Here is a 20,333-nt window from a genome sequence, read left to right as displayed (position 1 = left end):
ATAAATCTATTTAAATTCCATTTTCAATATTTGTGAGATGTAATATCACTCCAATATAATTTTTATGCTTCACACTTTTTGAATATCTTAGCTAAGAAAATTATTGTGTATTGTGAAAATTCAATATATTTCAGTCCTTAGGATATTCAGATTATATCAAAAATAGACTTTGTTTTCTTTGGGATGCTTGTATTTTTCATCTCCCTAAAAGAGGTAATATGAAGACATGAGCATTTTTTTCCCCCACAACTTAATTAATTATGTTAGTCACTATCTAATCTAATCAATGCTGTTAAATTTCATAGACAACTCCTTCTTATCAACATGATTATTTTGACATTATTTTATGTAAATACCATTTTAGGCATTTTGAAATAAATGATGATGTCGGTTACCAATGCCAGTCACATAGCTATTCAACTTTTTGGGAAGAAGATGTATAGGGACTAAATAGGTTTCTAAGTCTCCAATATCCACTTTATTTCACATGTAGTATTGACTTTTTTTTTTTTTTTTGGTAGAGACAGAGTCTCACTTTATGGCCCTCGGTAGAGTGCCGTGGCCTCACACAGCTCACAGCAACCTCCAACTCCTGGGCTTAGGCGATTCTCCTGCCTCAGCCTCCCGAGTAGCTGGGACTACAGGCGCCCGCCACAACACCCGGCTATTTTTTGGTTGCAGTTTGGCTGGGGCCGGGTTTGAACCCGCCACCCTCGGTATATGGGGCCGGCGCCTTACCGACTGAGCCACAGGCGCCGCCCAGTATTGACTCTTACATAACTCATTTCCCATGTCAAAAATCATGTAGTAGAGCTTTCCTGTTAAACAACTTTGGAGACTGAAAATAAAAATATATACTTCCCATTTTCTTTCTTAATAGTAGCTTCTTTTGTACACAGAGGGGATTTTTGGTTTTTGTTTTTCCCTGCAAACTATTTCTTTGAGTTAGGTGAAAGTGAGCTCTGTATATATCCTCACACTCTCTACCTGAATCCAGACAGGGTAGAATTTGAATATTTTTTAACAATGTTGCCCTCCTACCTGACTGCATGTTAAACTAGTCTTTCTTCCCATTAGGTGATAAAGTATGGTAACAAGTCAGAATTCTTTATTCTTTTATTTTTATTTTTTGAGACAGAGTCTCACTATGTTGTCCTCTGCAGAGTGCTGTGGCGTCACAGCTCACAGAAGCCTCCAACTCTTGGGCTTAAGTGATTCTCTTGCCTCAGCCTCCCAAGTAGCTGGGACTACAGGCACCTGCCACAATGCTCGGCTACTTTGAGAGACAAGGTGTCGCTCTGGCTCAGGCTGGTCTCCAACCTGTGAGTTCAGGCAATCCACCCATCTCAGCCTCCCAGAGTGAGAATTCTTTATTCTTGATCTAGCACAAGTCATTAAATTTCTTAGAGAGGGAAATTCAAGATTGGAATCCATCTTTTCTTTCTAAAGCCCTAGGAATTTTTCTTTTATTGTGAAAGTTTTCTTTTCTTTTTATTTGTGATTTACCGCATCGTTATTTCCATTTGGATTTTCATCCTAGGTTTTTTCACAGAAAGAAGACTTAGGATTTGTGTGTGTGTGTGTGTGTGTGTGTGGCGTGTGTGTTTAAATTTGGAGAAACAGAAACACACACACAAAAAGAATTTGACCTACCAACTGAAGTCTTTTATCCCCTAAATACTTAAATAGGAAATATTTTGCATTGAACTGAGCATATTCTAAAAAGGCAAAAATATGTTCCCCACTTCTAACAGAAGCAGGGAGCGCAGACTCAAAAAAATCATGAAATAATGAATAATTGAGAATTATTTTTAAAACATTTTCTCCCGAGTAGCTGGGACTACAGGTGCCCACCACAATGTCCAACTATTTTTAGAGATTGGGTCTCTTTCTTGCTCAGGCTGGGCTTGAACCCGTGAGCTCAGGCAATTCACCCACCTCGGGCCTCCCAACTGCTAGGAAATCGGCATGAACCACCGTGCCCAGCCCAGGAAAAGTGATTTTGTTTTAGTGTTTGTGATGTTTGAAAACCTAAAAATGGGGTCCCAGCCCAGGTATCAAAATGACTATCAATTAGTAAAACAAATATAGTGATGGAATATCAGTGCACAAACTTACTCATTAGCTACTTGCTTGTTTTAATTATCAACTTATTGATTAAAGAATTTACTTTGGGTTGGACATTATGGCTCACTCCTGTAATCTCAGCACTTTGGGAGGCAAAGTTTGAAGGCTTAAATGAGGTCAGGAGTTCAAGAACAGCCTGGGCAACATAGGGAGACTTTGTCTCTACAAGAAATTAAAAAAAAAAAGAAAAAGAAAAAGAATTATCTGGTCCTAGTGGTGTAGACTTGTCATTGCAGTCTTACAACTACTCAGCTGCTCCATAGGCTGAGTGGTGAGGATGGCGAGAGCCCAGGAACTCCATGTTACTGTGGTCGATAAGGCCACAGTATTCCAGCCTAGAAAAACAAGAGAAAAACCTTGCATCTTAAAAAAAAAAAAAAAAAAGGACAGAAAAATAAAAAATTACTTTGCTTCTCCTTATGAGTTTCCTATTTTTTAGAACAAGTGAACTGAAGATCTCTTTGGTGATTCTGTGACAACAGAGATCCGAAGTTCCTTAATATTAAATAATTAGAAGTGAAATTTTATCAGGCTTAGTGCTTTCTTGAATCCATTCCCTTAACAAAATTGAATAAAGGCATTTGGACTTAATAAAAGAAGGAGAATGAGGTCCCATTATCCTGCGACTTCAAACCAGCTACATGTATACAATCTGATGGGAGGTCCACTACATGCTTGTAAAAACCCCAAAGGGGAAAGAATACACACCCACACACTGACATACTCATACACACTCACACTCACACACACTCATACACACACACACAGTTAATATGAGTCGATATAACTCATATTAACTGATCTAGTGTATTCCAAATTTTGAGAGCTAAGAAACTATGTTTAAAATCCTTTGGATTTGTCATAGTATTAGTTTCTTCAATATCTATTTAGCCCATTTTAAAATATCCTATTTTTTCACATTTTTTTGGTATGACAAAATTATATTCAGAAAATATTTGGAATAGATACAGAACTTTACAACTATCCTAACTCATTCAATTATGAAAAAAATAGTTTTCTTATTTGATATTACTTTGTGTTCTAACCACTTAAGAACTGGCCATTCTGCACTAAGCATGTTGCTTTGAAAATACGAAAAAAGAAAACATCTTCCTTGTTCCAAATTGTTAGAACACAGTTTAAACTCATAAGAGTGAATTGAAAATTATAATAGAGTATAACCCGACAATAATGACGATATGTGGTGGTTTGTTGGGGTCACCCTGAGGAGGGACACATGAACAGACTGGTGGGCGGGCACAGGTCATGGTGTTCTTCTGGTTCAGGTGACGTGTCATCGTATCAACCCTATTTTCAAAGGCTACTTTCAAGTTTTTCATCTGACACAGTTTTTAATCAGCAGGCTCTTTGCAAAAAGATGAAAACAATAGTATTTATTTTAATCTTTACTGATGTTTACTTTTATGCAAAATTATAGCATGTCAAATGACCCGAGTTGTCTTTTGAAGGTCCTCAATAGATAGAACAGCACTACAATTTTTCGAGTCTCCAGGATATATAAAGCATTTTATTAGGAAGAATCCAAGAATAAACAAACTTTGATTTCTGCAGTTCAAAACTTATACAGCTAAGTAAAGTAAAAAGTTGAGTCAACTGTATCTAGATAATGTGATCAAGGCGGATGTCCTGTCTCTGATTATTCTAGTGTAAATACAGGCCACTTTGACCCACTGAGGACCAAAACCGCCTGCGTTATCTCAGACTGAAACAGAACACTGTGGGAGATGTGAAAAGGCAATTGAAACCACAGTGGGGAAACTTTTATTGGATTTTTTTTTTAATCTCATGCCTTGTGACAGACCAGCATTTGAGAAGGTCAGCCTTGTTGAGGAGTGGATACTTTAATAACAAGGATCTCTTCATAACAAACTTCGGTTGATACTATAATTGACTTCACATCTGTGAGATTTTTATTACTGTGGATTTTCATCAACACTTCACCCAACATCCTATGCTGCTCCTGAATAATGTCCACTGAGTATCGCAGACCCAAGATTACGAAGTGGGCTATGTGGTTGACAGCTTCTTTTATGAAACCATTGCCAGCATATAAATATGATGAGAAAATTTTTGTAAAATGCTTATATGTGACCCTTGCAATAGTTGTCAGTTAATATCACTGTGCAAAGAATTGCTTTTCCCTCCCTGGCATCTTCATGAATGACTGTGAACTCCTATGGAACTGAACTAAGACTTTGACTTTCTGTAAAACTCCTTAGGAAAAACTGCCACCTACTTATAATTGAAAACCATTTTCCTTCTTTTTTTTTCACAATATGATTTAAAGCACCCATCTAAATTAGACAGTAAACCATCCCTTGAAGATGAGATTAGAAAGACTACCAAATTACAGAGTTGAGTTAAAATGTCAAGCTATCTTTTATACAGAGTTCTGTAATGTGAATGCCTCACACACTCAGAAGAGTGGGGGAATGGTTGCTCTGAGAGGGCACTAGAGAAACTCACCCAAGCCAGAGACCAAAATGTGAAGCAGGGTGCTGTTCCAGAAACTATTAGTTAGCAGGTGTGTCTAATAGAGCAGGTGGAGTTCGTTCTCTCTGGTAAGGCTAGTAAGAGGAATCACAGCACATTTGATGCTAAGGTAATAATTGTGACACCAGCCACATTAGGGTAAGCAGACATTTTGTAGCATCTGGTTAAGGACTTGCAAGATGGAAAAAGCTGAAAGCTGGCTTCAATAGGCAAAGCAGTATTAAAACAGACAAGCAGGAGAAGTCAGAAAGAGCACACAGAATTGAGGAGTGCAATGAAGAAAGCATAACCAAATTTGTTTGGTTATTGGTTATTTGGTTATTTAATTACCCCACATAGATGCACATAACACCTCTTGATAATGTGCAAGGTGTTTTCCAATAGAGGCTTCTAGTTATTTATAAAAAGGTGGATATTGTGATTCCTTTCCACTGTAAAATCTTTTGTTTATGAAAACCCAAATCTATATCAATGACAACACCTTACACTATCCAAATGGTGTACCTAAATGATACTCCAAAAAGAAAAAAAGGACATTGAAGGACATTGCTATTTATTAAGCAACAATAATACTATGTACTAGAGACATCAGATATTAATTATTGAAATCTTCCCAACTATTTTATCTTCTAGTCGTTATCTTCCTTTTACAGAAAACCAAAAAAAAAAAAAAAAAAAAAAGGGCTCTGAAATGATATAGGTTGTTCAGGTCCAAACAACTTATCAGGGGCTTAAGCCAACATTGGACTTCAGTTTAGTTTGACACCAAAGTCCCTATTTTTAATTTTTACTTATTTGTTTTTTACTGTATCTCATTCTCATGACATTGTAGGTAACAAGGGCTGCTGACTGCACCAGGCAAGCCATTTAATTAATATTGTAGGTTGACTAATTGATTTTGGTCAGTGAATGTTTAAGGATAATTTCACTTCCTCCCTTGATGGCTCTAGTTGTAGTTAACGAGTCGAGAATGTGCTGATTATTCTGCAGCACTAAACAATATTCATAAAGAGTAAATTGGGAAGGGAGTGCTATTTCTATGAAGTATACATATTTTATGTAATTGCATTATCATTAAGATCACAATCCCTCCTCAAAGTCATCCTAATATGATGTTCTTTGTCCCAAAGTAAAGGCGGTGCAACTCTGATGTTAATTCTTTACGATACAGGTAGAAAGGAAAGGGTATTTAAGATTTCCCTCTAACTTTTCTAAGTTGGAAAATTGTGGAAATTTTGTTAATACTTTCATTTAAATAAAATCTTTTAATCTATAAGATCACTGTTGACACGAATATATTTTATAAATCGTTATAAACTTTATCATATTGATTCTTTGAGATAGGTTTTTATTGTTTCTATTTTGTTCATTCAAAATGTATTAAAGTTATCCATCTTATTTGTTTTTTGGTTGTTGCTACTCAGATTTAAAATAAATACCAGTTTTCTTTAGGTTGAGACTTCTCTTTTTTGATAATGAAGGCATTTGAAATTAAATGTTATCAAGGAATAGAGATTTTTCTTTGTCTTTTAAATTTTTGGTATAGATTTTCCTTTGTTTCATTGTTTTCTAGAGACCTACTGATTTCTCATTTGATTTTTGCTTTAAGCCAAGTGTATCTAAGAGGTAGCTTTTATCTTCCGTCATTAAAGATTTCTGTATCTTCCTTTATTATGCATTTATAATTGTATTTTATTGTATTCCAAAAGTGAAGCTATCAAACCCCGTACAACAATCAAAGTCTTCTTTATTGCAATTTTTGTAAATGGTTCTATAAAAATGTGTTAATATGAACGATATTTTTAATCAAGAATTAATGTATAGCTAAAAACAAAGACTGTAATTGAGTGATTCAATCAAATGTAGAGATGCCGTGTACTCTTACATTGTGACTACATTTTCATCAAATTATCTTCGTGTTTCTAATTTCTGTTTTACATTATACGGTGTGCTTGTGTGTGTGTGACTGCTGTGTTGTATAGTGCATACAGGTTTATATAGGTGACATTTCTTTGTAATTTGTGTTTTGATACAAGAGATCAGAAACTCTTTGCTGCCTACATAATTTCCAACATATCTTTAATGACTCCCCCTTTTGTCCTAAGAGATTCTCAGATTTTGTCAGGTATCTGCCAGATAGCCTTTGAAATCAAAAAAGTCAGCATTAGTCCTGGTTCTTGGGTGGGTTCTTCACTCACTTCTGGCAGATAAGTAGAGAATAAATGTCTGATAAAAGAGAAAGGCACAAGTTATCACAGCTTTTTCATTCTTGTCTTTGAATATAGTAATGTAAGGAAGTTAGTGAGGTGTGGAATTGCTGCACCTATGAGCAAGAAGCCTTAAGAATGACAGAGTTGACCACCAGGGTTCTGAGATCACTCAATCACCTAAATAAGGCCAGCTCTCTCTTTCTCCAGATTTTTTTTTTATTTTGCTGTGAAACCAAATGAATCCATATTTAATCATTAATCCACTTTCAGATAGCACTCATTACATTGTAAACTTCAAGAAGACAGAGATTTGTGTCTGTGGTCTTTTTCATAGCTATATCTCTAGTCCCTAGAACACTGCTTAGCACAAAGTAAAGCTCGGTAAATATTTGATGAATAAATGAATACTAGGAATACTGTTGAGGAAAATATTTATGTATTCTTTTTATGACATTTATCCTTCAATGCCATCTCATCTAATACTAAAACCACTGCTGCTGCTTTTTAGGGTTTGTTTGCACTCGACTTGTACCTCTCTGCTCATGTGTCCATTTTCAATGTTTCTTTTCTTCTTCTTCCTCTTCTTTTTATTGTTGGGGAGTCATTGAGGGTACAAGAAACCAGGTTATACTGATTGCATTTGTTAGGTAAAGTCCCTCCTCAATGTTTCTTTATCACTTTGGTTTATGTCGGTTACTTAGAGCTGAGTTGTTTTTAAATGGACCCAATTGATTTCATCTTTTAATTGGAGATTTTAGCCTGCTTTCATTTCGTTTAAGACAATTTCTTTATTTCATCCCTGAAGATGATTTACACAGAAGTTTCCCAAAAATGTATACATATTTTTAAAAAGGAAAAAACTGTATTAAAATTGTAATACTTGATGTATGCCAGTGACATTTCTTATGTTGTATATTGTATCTTATAATTGTGTAAGTCAAATGTGACTTGGATAAGACAATTGTAATGTTGTTTTTTTTTTCTTTTCTTAAAATATGTGCACATTTTTGGCACCCTCTGTATTTTTAGCTTTTTTATTTTATTACCTCAATTTATTGTTTTAGTGATATGATCAGGGAAACCCTTGTTAACCAAAAGAATTATTACAGTTTGTACTTTCAAATAAAGTTTATCTTTCCTTAGCTGACGCTCATAATAAAATGTACCTTTCTCTACTGCTATATAGACAGAATATACAGTTATTTCGCCCACCAAAGTGTTCCAATCTGTTTGCTCTTTGGTTTTTACCCAAATAAGAAAAACTTTTCAAAAATGTTGTCATACTTTCCCCCCAGCACTTTGTAAATGAGATATTCAAAGCATATTACTGTTCCATAGAACCTCCAGTCAGTTTATATAATTAATTATTTATTATTACTAGAGTTTCCCTGAAAGATGTTTTTTGTTTTTTTTTTTAAGAATTTTGAATTATCAGTATAGTTTTACTGATTTAGACACAATGACAATGTTCACCAGTGTTTCCTCTCATCTTTTTCTTCTACGCCTGAAGGACTTTGGTATCATTCATGTGTAGTTCGGTTAGAATTCTTTATCAATCATTTTCTTAGCTGAGGTAGCTGGGATATTCTTTTTGTATCTGTGGATATCTTCACTTGTATTTCTTTCTCTGAGTAGTAGCCTGTAATTGCCCCACTATTTTCCATTTTCTTGATCTGCGATAAGAAGTTGATGCTTTCTGATTAGTTTATTTTTCATTACTGGGCAAGAAACATAGACAAGTGTACACATATCGTCTACACATACTTATACACACACATACATGTGCAATCACACACTCTCCACCCATATACTAGAATTATACCATAAAATACCCAGGCACATGAGTTCATCAATCAATGTTATTTAGATCTTGATGAGTTTTTGTGATCTTAAAATTTAGTTTTATAATAGAACATTTTTCACAGAGAAATTATATTTTTATTGTGTTTATTTTATCCTCTATTTATTATTTCTCTAAGAAATAGTAAATTCCTTAATCTATAGCCAATCTCTATATTTCCCAGTGTAATTTAAATCTAATTCTGTTTGTTTTTTTTGATTTGAGCCCCTTCTTACAAATTGTTTAAGCATAAACTTTGGATTCAGCAAAAGACTTTCATTTCTCAAATGTATCTAGTATGTTTCATCTTAAAAATCATGGTTTTTAGACCCAGGATATCATTTTTGTGTGTTAAATGGAAATCTACTTATGTCTTTTTAATAAGCAGTAGAGTATTTAACACAATGAACTACAAAGTGTTCAATCTGTAAATTGTTTTTCTCCCTACCTTAAATTATAATGACTTTTTAGTTTTCTGGTCAAAACCTTCTTTTGACATTTTAGTGCAGTGATTCTCAACCTTCCTAATGCTGCAACCCTTTAATACAGTTCCTCGTGTTGTGGTGACCCCCAACCATATGATTTTCGTTGCTACTTCATAACTGTAATTTTGCTCCTGTTATGAATTGTAATATAAATATCTGATATGCAGGATGGTCTTAGGCGACCCCTGTGAAAGGGCCATTCAACCCCCAAAGGATTTGCAATCCACAAGTTGAGAACTGCTGTTTTACAGTGATATAAAACCAAAATAAATAAGGAAATCCATCCCCTGAGGAAAGTGGCAAGAAAGTGGAAATTTAGCGAAAACCTAGAAGGGCATATGATTGGTATTCTCACAACAATGAGATAAAAGAAGATCAAAATTATTTATGTAAGCAAAACATATTGTTTCCAGGGTATCTAGGGCATTCTTTAGAAGACATTTACTATAATTTACTTTGAATAATTTTAAAATAAGAGTATTAACATCACTATTCTGTTAATAATCAGATATGACTAAAAAAATGAGGGAAAGTAAATGAAATGTGTAAAAATTTTACATATTCTTTTTTTTTTTGTAGAGACAAGAGTCTCACTTTATGGCCCTCGGTAGAATGCCATGGCATCACACAGCTCACAGCAACCTCCAACTCCTGGGCTTAAGTGATTCTCTTGCCTCAGCCTCCCGAGTAGCTGGGACTACAGGCACCTGCCACAACGCCCGGCTATTTTTTGGTTGTAGTTCGGCCGGGGCAGGGTTTGAACCTGCCACCCTCGGTATATGGGGCTGGCGCCTTACCGACTGAGCCACAGGCGCCGTTTTACATATTCTTAAACATATACATATATACACACACATATAAATAGAAGAATGCTAAGTGTATAATATTTAGAAATTGAATTTGTTATACTGGAGTAGGGAGATGTGTCATTTTATATCTGAATTTCAGGAATGTACACAGGTCAGAAGGTCATGTGTGGAAAGAGAAAATGAGGAAAATATAAATATTTGTACTTTTCACATGTGAATACTTGGACAAGACAAAAACACAGTTGAATATTGACACAATAATGTAGCATCAAACCAAGTAAGAAAACTTTATTACCCCAGCAATAGGAAATCATTCAAATTAGGCAACATATTATCAAAGTTTCCTAGAGGGAACATAGAGGTGGCGATCTGAAGAAACATTGGCGAGGAAAACGAATTTATGATGTATAGAATAGATGAGACCACAATTTGAATTAAATATAAAAATTTTTCAGTCAAGCCTGTGTACATAATAGTACCCAGGATAACCAGTTTCGATTGTTTTTCCAATGTACTTTATCTAAATCTCCTAATTTAGCTTCATATCGAGACTGTGTATCTAGCTCAATCCATCAACATCACTGCCTATAGGGAGCCCCAAAGATCTGAATGCTTTTCTCTTGGTGAAGAGACTGGGGATGGGCACGGAACCAGAGGTTGTATTTTACTTCCTCTGTTTGCCCAGGAGAGTTGGGTGCCTACACTAAACTATAGAGTCAACAATTATTAAACACACAGTTTAATAAGGACGTATTCTGGGAAAAGCCTCATGCAAAACTCCACAAGAGAAATGAAAATAAATGAGACATGATTTTCCCTTCAAAGTCAAACTCTAAGGACATACAGACATGTGAACTATAATTCCAGATACCGATACTTAAATGAGAATCATTATCTTACATGCTAAGAAAAATAAATAGATATATTGCTTCTTCAGGGATGTTAACATGCGTATCAAAGAAAGATGGCGCTATCGTCACCCGAACTTTGACTTTGTCTCAATGATAATTACTCCCCTGATCTTCTTGTCCCTAATTTCTACCTCCTCCAATTTCATCCAAGACACAATAATCATATTAATTTTTCTAAAGTATATCTTCGATCATGTTAGTACTGTTCACAAAACCTTTTGACAATCAGTATACAAAATAAAATACAGGCTCGTTATAGAGTCTTACTATAGTTCTGTGATAATTAGGATACTGAAGTTTCAATAAAATTCTTGTTGATAAGTCATAAATATTGTTATGCACCCTATACTCCAACTAAATGATTTCTGATGTAAATAGATGCTGAGAGCATCCACAGCATTAATATCTCACATTCATTCATCAATTTATTTAGAGACAAGGCCACTCTGTATCACCTGTCCTAAAGTGCAGTGGCATCATCACAGCTCATTGCAACATTGAACTCCTGGGCTTAAGCAATCAGTCTCCTAAGTAGGTGGACTACAGGCATTTGCCACCAAAGCTGGCTATTTCTTCTTTCATTTTTAGTTTTTATAGAGATGGAGTGTTACTATGTTGCCCAGGCTGGTCTTGAACTTCTGGCCTCAGGGGATACTCTGACCTCGGCCTCCCAAATGCTGGGATTATAGTCATGAACCAGCATGCCCAGCTATAACATTCATATTTGGAAACTTGCATTCTATTTTCTTCCACCTGCACCTTTTCACCTTTCTTATTCATCTCCATAAAATTTTTCTGATGTTTTCTGCCACTTCCTTATTGTAAGTACTTTTTGTACAACACTTATTATTGACTACTTTGTGTTGTAGAATATTTGTGTCTTATCTTGCTGTTAAATTGTCTCTAAGTACTTTGACAGCAGGGTCTATATCTGATACACATTTTCCCCACCCCACAGACCTAATACGAGTGTGCTTGATAAATACTTGATGCTCGATGAATACCTAGTGTTGTTTAGTCCATATATATTAAGTTATTATATGTGTCTGCTTGGCAATACAAAATAAACAAAATATTCCTAATGCCAAACAGAATGCTTTTCATCTACTAGGCACTCAAACATACTTAAAATGACTTAGTAAATAAGTGAAAGAAAAAGTTAATGCTGATTGTTCATTTGTTAAATACGTCTCATTTTAGTTCACTGATTCACTGACATGCACAGCTTTTCATTTTCCAAATGTGAGATTATGCCAGAGGAAATAGTAAGTAGTTCCTTATAGGTTAGAGCTGCACCAAGTTAGTCTTTGCTCCCGTCTCGGTATTAATTGAAGTATAATGAGATTTGAAGCAGTTCAGTCTGGTGAACTGTAGTGAGAAGCCCTAACAAACCAACTAAAAGTCACAGATGTTAGAGTCTCCTCGTGAGCTAATTTTGGTTCAGTTCAGTTTAGAATCTACAAACTCACCTACATTCCATAAGAGATTAGATATAATAACCTCTTACAGCCTCAAAACGACCTTTAAGTACACCATTATTATACTTTCTGGGTTTGGCCCTATATGAAACTTGGTTTTCATTGTGGAGCAGCACTTGTCAAGTAATTAAGACTAATTTTTTGCACAAAAGCATTAGAACGTTCCAAAAGAAAATAAATCCAACCTTTACAAACCCAGACAAATCCATACTCCTTATTCAAATTTGTGCTTTTCAAAAAAATTTATGTGGCTTCTTAAAAGTTCATGCCTTCTGGACACTGAAAAATAATTACACTAGTTCTAAATGAAAGCATTACCCATTGCAAAGCCCATTTCCTATGAAGCATTTTCTTCAGATTATATTTTCTAATGTTCCATCTGCCATGATATAATATACTTGCCAAATGTATTTTTTGCATCACCAAAGAAAGTTTGTTATACTACCATGTCCTTCATTTTTCTTACTCAAACATAGATCACTTGGAAATTTTTCTAAAGTCTAAACCAACAAGAATAACAAAATTATACCATTTCTTTGGAAATGAATGGGGATTATTTTAAATAGAAAAAGCGTTCATAAATCTCATTGCTATGCCTATTAAAAGCATTTTCTCTTGCCTGCTCAGATGCAGAACCTCCTATTTCTGATAAATGTGACTCATATGCTTTGTTATATATCAGCTAGATGACATGACATAATGGTGACGAGGACGATGACAGCCAGCATTAAACCAGTATTATGGGTCATTGTGCTCCGTGATTTGCATGTAATATCTTACTTAACCTTCAAAACAGATCTTAAATAGGTAAGATTATTTCTCCATTTATTTATAAGAAATAGAGTCATAACTTGCCATTGGCCACATATCTACTAAATCAGAGTCAAGATTTCCATCCAGTTCTGTCTGACCTCACAGTACAAACTCTATGTTACGATAACTGCAATATTGTGAATGACTAAGTCTCAGGTTCTGTGAATTTATTTTATCAAAAATTGAAATAATGGTGGAAATTTATATAGCAGAGGCATGTCTGGAAGACCAGACAAATATTTTATTTAAGGGAAGGAGAATCCAATGTTAATTAATAAATCAGTTTACTTCTTTCACTCTTTCTCTTTCCTAGTCCCCTTTCTTTCCACAAATTACTAAGTATACAGGTATATGAGAAAATGTCTCATAGACCCTATATGTGATTAAATTTTATATTACATTTCAATATAAAAATATGCAACATAATTACATCAAAGAATTATTATTTTTCATAATAATTGATACTATGCAAAATAACATTGGTGTTACTCATAAAATTCTATCCCTTAAATAAATACAGTTAAGCATTTCTTGTTCATTATTACAAAGAAGTTCAGTTAATTTCATAGTCTAATTAAAATTTTACCAATTCATTGTTAATATCAAAGGAATTGATTGGTAGATTGTTTACATTTTACAAAATTCTGGTTCTAAAAGATGAAATGGCAAGGTATGAAACTTCAGAAATCTGTTTAAAAATAAGTATGGCTTTCTGCTGGTAATATTTGAAAATTCCAAATGAGTTTAAATTCCTTGATCTACGCATCAAACAACCATCACCAACAAACACCCGTTTTAGGGCTATCAGTTCTACATTGTCACTTGATTTGATAGAGGAGTAATACATTTTTTTTTTTATCCCTGAGCTGAGATTAGAGGGTAAGTGAGCCAAGAAAACACAATTAAGTTGGAGCTACACTTGCTTTCTCAAGCACTCAGCAATAGCAACACAGCACAGTGCTGCTTTATTCACCAGGCACACAAGTAAATCAACTTTAATGTCAATAAAGTCAGTAATGATAGATTTCATCACTAAAATATAACTAAGCAATAATGACCAGGAAGAAAGTAAGTAGCTCACAGCCGCAGAAGTGATTTCTTTTTTTGTCCTAGGTGAAGTCAAGGGTAACTGAAAAGCCTGGCCTTTCCCCTTCTATTATTAACTGCAAATCATTCTTGTCATGTTAGAAAGCAGATTGTTTTGTTGTTTTTTTTGTTTTTTTCAAGTGTTATCCACCATTACGTTTGGATCACATAACCTGACCTTATTCCTGGCAACTTAAATTCTATTTCCAATTAGCAAGAATGCTCATGGTGGAGGTGAAACCCATGTGCCTATTAAGCCTTTCTTACTATATATCAGCTTGAGCAGAAATTTGTATTATCTATTTCACTGTGCTGTGTTACCTTGTGACCAAATGTCCCAATTTATTTTCATTGCTATTTTTGCATCTGCCAAACACCACAACGAAAAGGCCAATTTTGAAGTTTTTCAATTTATGCTCTTAGTGAGCTGAAAAATTAGTTGCATTAACACAAGGAAATGGCAAGGCGCGGTAGAGAGTTGTTTACGCAACTTGAAAAGCAAAAGGCAACTTTAATGCAGTAGACACATTTGGAACGTAACTGAAACCATTGTTTAAGAAAAACCACTATAAACTGTGAAATCCACCCAAATTCTATCTTTAAAAAAAGACTACCATTTTATGTATGGATTGTCTAGCCCTTAGGGAGATTGGTCCTCAATGCTCTGTACCACATTTCACTGTTTCCAGTTGACATCCAACCAGGATCTGAGCAGCTAATAATGTCCTCACTTCCCTCAGTCCACCTGTCTGTCCTTTGCATCTGTCTATCCTTTGCAGAGTTTTTACTGAAAGTAACATCGTTCCTCCCAACTTTACCATCGTCATTGTGATCTTACCTAATGGGAAGATAAGCTATTAGAAAGCTCACAATATTATAAACAATCTTTAATTTGTAAGAAATAATTTTTTAAAACATTCAATGTCAAATGTAACATAAGGGACCAATTATTTTCCTTCCTTATGGTTTTACACCATCTGATTCTGCCTCAATGTTATCTATTGCTTTACTAGAACAGAATTAGATTGAAAACAAATGCAATGTTTATTGAAAATGTTTTCATTAAAATAGCTTGAGTTTACCAGCGTAACTTAATCCTTTATGTTTAAGTATTACTTAGACTTTCTTCATTCTTTTTCTTTTCTCATGTTCTTAAATTATGAAGAAATTACTATAAAATAAAGAATAATTTGCCATACAATTGCAAATTATAATATTAGCTAGGTGAAGTTTAAAATCAGTCTTAGTCTTTGGTATACAATGTAATATTTGATACTGGTCAAAAATATGTTTACTAAAATAAAACTGTTCTTGATATTTTATTGACACATGCATTTTCATTTACCAATGACAAATCATATAAACTTCTTCTTTTTTTTTTAACTGTTCATTTTAGGATGCATATCTTTTTTTTTTTTAATTTTTATTAAATCATAGCTGTGTACATTAATATGATCATGGGGCACCATACACTTGGTTCATAGATCGTTTGACACATTTTCATCACACTAGTTAACATAGCTTTCATAGCATTTTCTTAGTTATTTTGCTAAGACCTTTACATTCCACATTTATTATTCTTCATTTCTTTAAATATATCATCAAATAGCATCACAAGAGTCTAAATATAAGAGAAGATGCTGGAATATTTAAACCTCCTTTTCTTATATCATTTTAAATATTATCTTACTAGATATTTTATTGAATCTACTCAAATCAGCTACATGTGTGCCTCGTATTAATGCAAGGGAATGAAATATCTAAATTTCAATATAGTTATGATACTTAAAGCTTATTAATCTATTGTGGCAAAGAGAAGAATTTCAATATTGTTCCAAAGTAATGTAAGTAGCTCTATACTACAGAAGCCATAATTACATCCTTTCCAATATATCATTTCAAGTATTTTTTGAGTTGTATTATTGATATTTTGAATATTTATTTGTGGAAACTTTGGCTTCTAATTCTTTCTAGATTGTACAACCCATCATCTTTCTAGATTGTACAGCCTTAATATTTCTTATTGCCACTTGAAAAAAATCAATATACAGGTTATCCAATAATAGATATGAAAAGTCAATAATTTTAAGTGTTAGCTGATGACATTGATTTCTTTATTTTTTTGATTGCCATCTCCTATCAAGTTTATGTGGAAAATGCCATGTTGTTCTCTATAAAAGATAGTTTTAAGGAATTTCTCCAAGAGTTCAGTTTCTAGTAAATGACATAACAGATCAACCCTTCAAAAAATAGCAACTAAAAAACTCTGAAAAAAAAAAAGGAAAAAAAACTCTGGAAAAAATACAAAATAGAAGTAAATGAAGTGAAGCAAAATAAGAATAAGCAGGAAGACTTTTCCAACTTTGAGAAAGGGACTGATCTATGTTGGGCTTCCAAAGCACACAAAAGTTGCAGCATGACACAGAGACCAGCCTTCGGTGAATAACCACCCATATTTGCAAAGGAGATAGACCAGGGCAATTGGAAAGCTGGAAGGGGAATAGGGAATGACCTGCAAAACAAAGATCCCGAGAAGAGTTCCAAGGACTGTGTATAAACTCTTTCTAATTCTACAGTTTACCCCAGAATCATTTAGGTTGAAATCCTTCAGATTCAAATGAGCTTAACCTAAGATAAAAATGGCATAGCTGCAATTTGAACTGCTGTCCATGACAGGAAAGACAGATAACAACAAGCATCCAAGAAAGTTGATTTCCTACTAACACTAAAGCATGTACACTCTAGGGAAATAAGAAGCCAAAGTTTCCACAAATAAATATTCAAAATACCAGTAATACAATTCAAAAGTACTTGAAATACAAAGAAGGGAATAATACAATTAATTTGCAACAAAAAAAGCAATAGGGGTTAAGACTTTAAATGACTCAGACAAGTACACTGAAGCAATTCTCATAATTATGCTAATGAACATATGCCTTAAATTACTTATATTTAAAAAAAAAAAGTATTTTAAAAGACCTACAGTTGAATTTTAAGTAGACAGAAAATAACAAAGTGAACCTAAAGTTAATAGAATGAAGAGAGTAATAAATATGAAAGCAGAAATAAATGCAATAGAAAACAAAGGAGAATAATCAACAGTGCGAGAAATTGGTTATTTGAAAATATCAAGACAATTGAGGAGAAAATGACAATAACAACAAAGAAGCCAAATAGAAAACAAACAATAAAATAATTGAAATTAAATCCATCCGTGGTGATAATTACATTAAATATTGATGAATTAAATACTTCAATCAAAGACAGGTGTTGTTTCCACATTGCTTTTAAGTGCACTCACATTATTTTTATTCTTATAGTTTTATTATAACAGTTTATCAACTTTCGTGTAAATTTTTTGTCTATTAAAATTACTTTTTATTCATTGTGATTATATTCACCTCTAATAGGTTAGCTAGTCATTTCCTAATTTTTTAGAACAGGGTTTTTATTTTTTAATTATTAATTTCTTTCCATTTTCAATGATTTACTAATTTCATCTCCAGATAACCTACATTAATATCACTAGTTTGTGTCTTTTATCTAGTATCCATAAGAATGTAAAAATATATACAAGATTTTTTCAACTTTTTAAATAAATAAGGTGGAATTATATATAAATACTATTCTTGCTAAAAATGCTTAGAAAATTTAATGATATTGTACTATATTATTCCATTGCATGGATACAATTTTCATGGTGTCTATGTACCATGAATTATTCAATAATGTCTTCAAATGGTATTATTTATCGAATATAATACAAAGAATAAGATAAGTAGCTAAGGGTTGTGTGTATCCTTTTATTTTCAATATTTTTCGCCATCTTGTTTCGAGAGTTTTCCTTGTGGTAGTACAGAACTGAATTTTGTCTTAAAATTCAATATAAACATATTGTTTTTTTAATAAGAAAATCTAAACCATTCACATGTGGCATAGTGATGTTATTTTTCAGAACATCATGAAGATACAAAAGCTTTGGTTACATAAATTCCATTTGTAAGTTAAATTTATAAGGGTGCCCAAGGAGGATATTAAGATGGAAATCACAAGCTTTAGACTAAATGACAAAGGGCTACAAGCTATCAAAATCTGTGGGATTCAGCAAATGCAGTCCTAATAGTCCTCATAGAAAATCATAGCCTTAAATGCCTCCAAAAAAAAAAAAAAGGCAGAAAGACACAAATCAACAATATGATTAATCATTTCAAGGAATTAGAAAAGGGAGAGCAAACCAATCCAAAACCCAGCAGAAGAAAAGAAATATCTAAGGTTAAAGAAGAACTAAGTGAAATTGACAACAAAACAATTATACAGAAAATTAATGAAAAAGTTGGTGCTTTAAAAATATAAACTAAATCAACAGACTTGCTAGATTAATAAAAAACAGAAAAGAAAGGACTCTACTAAGCTCAATCAGAAATGAAAGAGTATATTACAACTGATATCACAGAGATATATAACAAAATTTCTGAGTACTATAAAAACCTCTATGTCATAAACTGGAAAATGTTGAAGAAATGGACAAATTCTTACAAATACACAACCTCCTTAAGCTCAATTGAGAGGAAATAGAACCCCTAAATAGACCAGTATCAAGTAACAAAATTGAAGCAGTAATAAAAAATCTTCTAGTGAAGAAAAGTCTCCAACTAGATGGTTTCACAGCGAAATTTTAACAGACCTACAAAGAGGAACTGATATCCACACGGCAGAAATTATTTAATAATATTGAGAAGGAGGAATCTCTCCCAACTCATTCTATGAAGTCAGTAAAAACTAGAACGGGCAAAAGCAATATAATCATCTCAATAAATGCAGAGCAAGCATTTGACAAAATTCAGCACTCTTTTATGATATGAATGCTTAACAAAATAGGCACAGATGGAATATACCTTAGTATTATAAAAGCCGTATATGACAAAACCATAGCCAACTTCAGACTGACTGGGGAAACGCTGACAGCACTCCCACTTAGATCTGGCACTAGACAAGTTGGCCCACTGTCAACACTTCCCTAATTCAACAGAGCGCTGGAAGTCCTAGACAAAACCATCAGACTTCCGAAAAGAAATCAAGTTTATCCAAAAGGGGACAGAACAGGTCAAACTATCACTCTTTGCTGATGATATTATTTTCCCAAGATTCTGGCAAAAACTCCTAGAATTGTTAAGTAAATTCAGTAGAGTCTCAGGTTACAAAAACAATGAAAAACAATGTAAACACCTTCATAGCATTCCATTTAACCATAGTCAAACTGAGAATCTAATGGAAGACTCAATACCTTTCACAGTAGCAACAGAGAAAACATAATGCCTAGAGATATATTTAACCAAGGTGGTAAAAGACGTCTATAGAAAGAACTACAGTATGGAGGGAAGAAATTGCAGAGGATGAACAAGTGGGAAAATGTACCATGTTCATGGATTGGCACACTCAACAATGTTTAGATGTTTCTACTACCCAAAGTGATCTAAAGATTCAACACAATTCCCATTAAAATACCAATGCAATATTATTTTTCTTCCTGCCATGTTGTTACATGTTTAAACATTCTTATTAATATTGTTTTCCTACTCAAAAAATAAATACTTTCAGGAAATCTTAATTCTTATAAGGAACTTCAAAGAATTAATAGCTGTTAAGTTATTTATGTTTTCTTTTATGCCCTAATAAGTAATTTTAAAATTTTAAAATTATTATAGAAATACAACATATTATTTTTTCACAGCTTTTCGACTTCCATTAACTTGGATTTACAGGGAGAACTTAAAACAGCAGGTCCTCAAATAGCATTATTTGATTCAATGACCTTTCAATGTCATTTCTCATCAACTTTATGTTGATCAGGAAAAATCATCAATTCTTGGCCAGGGCCACTGTCTGTGTGGAGTTTGCTCATTCCCCCCATGTCTGGGTAGATTTTGTTTGGCACTTTGATTTTCTCCCAGATCCAAAAAATCTGCACACTAGGTAAACAGTGTGTCTAAATGTGTGGAGCTTGCCCTACTGTGGAAAGACCTCCTGTCAGGGGTTGGTTCCCACCTTGCTTGGAAATGG

The sequence above is a fragment of the Nycticebus coucang genome, chromosome 6 (genome assembly GCF_027406575.1).
Source record: "Nycticebus coucang isolate mNycCou1 chromosome 6, mNycCou1.pri, whole genome shotgun sequence".
NCBI lineage: Eukaryota > Metazoa > Chordata > Mammalia > Primates > Lorisidae > Nycticebus > Nycticebus coucang.
Note: the sequence above shows the minus strand (reverse complement) of the source record.